The sequence below is a fragment of the Fukomys damarensis genome, unplaced genomic scaffold (genome assembly GCF_012274545.1).
Source record: "Fukomys damarensis isolate Sample0158 unplaced genomic scaffold, DMR_v1.0_HiC HiC_scaffold_1, whole genome shotgun sequence".
NCBI classification, from domain to species: domain Eukaryota; kingdom Metazoa; phylum Chordata; class Mammalia; order Rodentia; family Bathyergidae; genus Fukomys; species Fukomys damarensis.
This window is the reverse complement of record NW_022900913.1, coordinates 14,088,435-14,094,210: the sequence shown is the minus strand read 5'-3', so window position 1 is coordinate 14,094,210 and position 5,776 is coordinate 14,088,435.

The window sequence follows — 5,776 nt, the reverse complement described above, 5'->3', positions numbered from 1 at the left end:
TTTTTTTTTTTTTTTGTCTTAACACTCAGATATATTCCCCTTCTTCAACAACTTTTGTGCTCATGTATCACCTTATAAAGGTGTACCCTAAACCTTTTCCATAAAATGTCTTTCAAATTGTTGTCTGTTTTCTTCCCTCCTTAATTTTGTCAAAGCATTTATTATCAACTAAAATAACATACCTATCAATTTGTGAATATGCACATTCCACAAAGGAAAAGTCATTTTTAATGTGTACAGATGAGTTTCTGCCATACATTAGAGGATTCATTAGTATTTACTTATCAATTAATTTGAGTAACTCTCTAAAAAATATTTTCACATTCACCTTTTGTTTAATTCTCCATTCAATTTTGAACTCAACTAACTCATCATAATCTTCTCAAATGCAGCAAGTAATTGAGGGTCTGTCAGATCTTGTTTAAGAAGGTAAGTGATTTTAGAAGTGTGTGGTACAAACCAGAAGTTTGTGCCTTCCTGAAATACCCACTCTTTGGTGGCCTGCCTTGCAAGCGCAAGGACCCGAGTTCGATCCCCGGTACCAAAAAAAAAAAAAAAAAAAGAAAAAGAAATACCCACTCTTGTTTTTCAGCCCAATTGTATACAAGATTACATAAAATTTCTCTAAATCCCAAATAATTTATTCTCAGCCTTTATTATGAGCTGCTGTTTTGTATGTAAAGTGAGCACTGGATTAAAAAATGTTTCATCTTCTGATTATCCCAAATCAATCTATAAATCCTTTCTCCTGTTTCACTGCAAAGTGATTCCAATCTTCTGTAAGATGAATCTCTTCACCAAAGTTTGAATTTCTTTTCTTCTTGATTTATAAAAAACCAAACACCAATTATTCCTTTTTCACACTTGGATTGACTATTCAACCATTCCTCAGATAATTATTTTTCAACAACTTTTAAACTTGTGTCAGTGAAAACAAACACTGAAATACTAGGTGTTACAATTTTTTAAAAACTAGTTTAAATTTCAATCTATTTTTTACTTAAAGTCTACAATAAAAACTTTCACTTTGCCTCTTGTTTTTATTCTCCTCATACATTATATCTGGAAGTTAACCCCAAAATTTAATAAATTTTTTCCTGAGAGAAATGAGGACTGTATTTCTAAGTATAATTTTATCTTACTGAATGTGGGTTTTTGGTATCATTTGACGCTATTTATTGCTTTAATCAGTAAAGAGTACATTAAATTGGCTTCTCAGACAGATGTGTTCTCTACATACCTCCTTTTACATTCTGTCTAATTTTCTTTCATCGGTTTTTCAGTACCTCTCTCCTCTCTCAACTAAAAATTTAGCATCCTGCTTGATTGTCTCTATTTATGATTTATTTACTCATATTTTTTGTCACAGGATCTCTCTGTGTAGTTCAGGCTGCCCTCCAAGTCACCGTGTGCACAGGCTGGCCCAAAACTTGCAGCGATCCTCCTGCCTCAGCCTCACAAGTGCTGTGATTGCAGGTGTATTCTCTTCAGGTGCTGTACTTAGGCAATGCCACTCATGACTGTAGTCTCAAACATCATCTAAATGTACTTGAATTTCACTTAATACATATTCAACCAGTTTCTGTTTATCAAAGTTATTAAGAACTCCTAGAGACTGCTCATCCACTCTCCTTGTTGCGTAACAGATATTCACAATGAGACGTCCAGGGTACATCTTAATTGAGGGACAGGTCAAACAGAGTCCTCATATTTCTTTTTATTACATCATCCCTCTAGCATATTTTATTCAGATCACCTGTCATAATTGGTAGTATCTGCAATAAAATATTGCTGTACTGAGTTGGCTCACTAAAATATAAATTCTATGTTGAGACGTCTTCTCAATTTTTACTATTCTTTTTCACACAATAGATCCATATTAATTAGTTTGATGGTGAAACTTACAACATAAGAAAAAAATTTAAAAAGGCCCTAAAAGTTTTCACAAAGAGGAAAGCAAATAATTTCTCTTCATTCCAGATAGTTGAATGGAGGGCACAGATAACTGGAAAAGCACAGCCTGATACCAAAGCAAATATCTAGGACTTCATTTAGTGACAGACTTTGGGTGCCACCATATTTTCCAGATGATGGGAAAGGGATAGTAAGTACCCAAGTGGTTTCTGTTCTCTTGCTGTTCTCATTTTCACATTGCTTCCTAGTAATAATTAGCTTTTCTTTACACTTTTTCACTTTTCCAGCAAGCTTTTATCACATTCAATATAGCCAACTTCATGTTATTAAATGTCTGAATTGTGTGGTGTTCTTTTAGCAGGTGTTAAATTTTGTTTTGCACGATTCTAAATTACTAATGCATCAACTTGATCTTTCTAAAACTTATTGATAATGCTCCCAAGGTGAATTGACCTTTTTTCTACACCTGTGATCTCTCCAAGGCCTAATGCTCAATCCTTCTAAGGTTGTTGTTGTGTTTCCCACAAGCTCTCCACTCTGATCAGAAGATGAACAGCTCCTGGGCCTGACTGAGCTCTCTCATGAAGGCAGTGGTCACCCCGTAGTGTTTTGCTCTCATGACTGAGTCTCTATTACTCACTCAAGGGCTCTTTTCTTAGTGGTCATTCTCCTATGCTTAAGATAATCTTCCTCAAAATGTTTCTAGACCCACACCTAGAATAACTATGGAGCTTGCTAAGCTGTGCTCTGGAGACTGTTTCTCCCTGGATTGTGTACATCGTTTTGTGCTCAGGGATATCAGGTAGAAGCTTATAATCAACCTTGAAGTGCATATTTGTACCATAGAGAAAAGCAAATGCTAGAGACAAGTCCATCTGTGTTTGTCTTTGATTTTTGAGATGTGTATATTTGAAAGCATTCTTTGAACAGGAAAACTCATATTTTTCTATTATTTCAGAAATCTGAATTGTACTATGTTTGATTTCTAATGTCTAAAAGTTTCATCTTCATGTTGTCCAGTTCTCTAATTGCTTTTAACCATGAGGCAAATTTGTTAATAGCTTATTCATGATGGTCAGGCCAAATTAAGATGAATCATTCAGATTGATCTTAACTTTGTAAAGTTTAGTAGTCAAAGTTATAAATATTCCATGTTTTCTGTACGTTGCATATAGATACCAAAAGAGAAAATGTGGGTTATTGTATTCTACTTCTTTAAATATTTCATTTTTAGTGGACTGAATAGTTTTGATCATTGATTTTTCATAAACATGGTACACACCTTTATATATGTATGTGAATATATAAACATTTAGATATATATATAAAATTGTTTTCAAATTTAATTTAAGATACTTGAATTAATTTTTAGTCCTTTAAAAATATATACTTTTTTTAATACTAAATCTTGGCAAATTTCATTGCAGTTGAAGACTCCATTTGTAGCTACAAATTTATTTAAACCATTTTTTGGTAGATTTTACCTTAAGAATTCATTTGTTATCATTATAATTATCATTATCTCACTATTGAAAGATTACACTAATTGACATTATAATATTTTCAAATATATATGTATCTTCCAAGAACAGAGTATCATACATTTTAATTTATTCAGTGAAAAACATATTCATTTATTATATTTGTACTGGTGACATTTGTGCATAAATTGCATGTTCACTTGATAGTTTTGAAAAACATAAAACTTATTCACTACTAATTTCTAATTTCCCCTTTTGGTTATTTGACTTTTCATAAGGTACTTTTTATATCTGAAAGAAAGTTTTTATTTTTCAGACACATTTTTAGTATTTGGTATAGGTATTCATTATGATTATAAAGGTGAAACAGCTGCAGGGAAAATAGAAATATAGAAGGTAGAAAATGTTCAACAGTAACCTTTCCAGCCAAATAAAGCAACTACAAATAAAGCAACTAATGACATTGTGTTGTATGTCTTCCAGAAAGTTTTCAGACTGTTAAAGTCATAATATGTACATTTAGTATGGACTGTGTTGATGTGAGTTTATAAAGCCAAAAAATATTTTACAAGGATGGCCATAGGCTTACAAGTAAGCTCTTTTAGTCAAACATATTTCATTATACTTTTGTCTTCAAGACATTTAATTTGCTATCAATAAACATCAAATAATTTTATCTTTAAAAAATGGAAGTGCAGACAAATTTAAAAAGTGTCTGGCAAGACTGCATTGCTCTATTGAATTGCAACTTAATAGTATCCTAAAGAAGGAATATTGAAACCATCTGGAACAAATTAAATGGTAAACAAAATAAGGAATCACTTTATTATTGTTCAAAATGAAAAATAAATCTTAATTGTATTCTTGTTTGATGTTGGCCATATGGTTTCTAATTATTTTTCTCCACTAGAATAGACCATGGTGGCTTGCATAATATATATTCATCTCCATATTTTCATAGAAATGGAAATCTCTTCTTTCTTCCCTTAATCCACAATAATGATCTACTCACCATTATTGACTTCACATATATAAAAATAATTTATTTGGCACATTAAATGTGTTACTTTCAGCCAAGGATTATTAGTTACATTTAGATATCTAGTAAATGACCATGCAATATAATCTTGGAAGAATTGCTGCACCTATTAAAACTGTGTGTTTATGCTTAAGGTCATTTGGATTTCTCACTAGACAACAAGAAGTTAAATAGAGATTGAAGGGATGTAGAGACTGACAATGGTTATGATAACATCTGGAATTTTTATATTCATATCAGGTATATTCACATACAGATTTGGGGTCATGGGGACTACTTTATTTTATACTGTATCAAATTAAATTTTATAACACATTAGATTCTTTTGTCTTTTATATAATTTACCTCGTGGGAGGTAAGTAGATCTTCACATTCAGTAACAAAGAGATCACATGTAAGGTTTATCAGTCTATGCAGTTTTATCCTGTGTGTGATTTCTTGTAGTATAATCAAGAGTCTGGACGGTTCCAGTATCATGGTGATCTTTGTGTTTCCCTTATAAGCCATGTTCATCTCCTCGTGCACCTGTACCTTTTTCTGTCCACTGCATTTCATGTAACGACTTTGCCTTATAATATTATACAAAATTGGGATCACATAGACTGGAGCCTCTTGGGAATGACTTTTCCTACTCAGTGAAATTTTCTCTAGCTTCAGCTGAACTGTGTCTGAAGTTCATTGGTTTTTTCTGAGTAGCAGTCCATCTTATGGGTATACGACAAGTTGCTTATGCAGTGAATGATATGTACATCATTTTCATTACTGAGCTCTTATACATAAGCTGCTGTGAAGGTTTTTCTGTAAGTTTTGGTCTGAACCTAAGTTTTATGTCTCCGCAATAAAGGACTATGAATAAATTTGTAGTCTCCACTTGCTCCAAAGCCATTTCATAAAAAAGCTAATATGAGAAAATGAAAAAATGGAAACAAAGTCTTTTAAATAGGGTGGGATGGAGTGGTTGAAGAGAGGTTAGGGGAATGGAGACAAAAATAAGAACCAAGTGAAAATTTCCAATGATGAATCTCATTATATTGTATACTTGGAATGTACCGATAAAATTAATGAAACTAAACAAATATTTTAAAAAGTTATACTTTACCCATTGGATTGTTTGTGGAACTTTATCCAAAATAAGCCGAGCGTATGTTTGTGAGCCTATTACTTCTGGATTCCTCTATTTTATTCCTACTATTCTATATATGTTTATATTAACTAAAATTATAGTATCTTTTCACTTAAGCTGTATACTAAAGAGTGTGATTCCTCCTACATCATTCTCTCTCCCTCCCTCCCTCCCATTCTCTCTCTCTCTCTCTCTCTCTCTCTCTCTCTCTCGTACCAG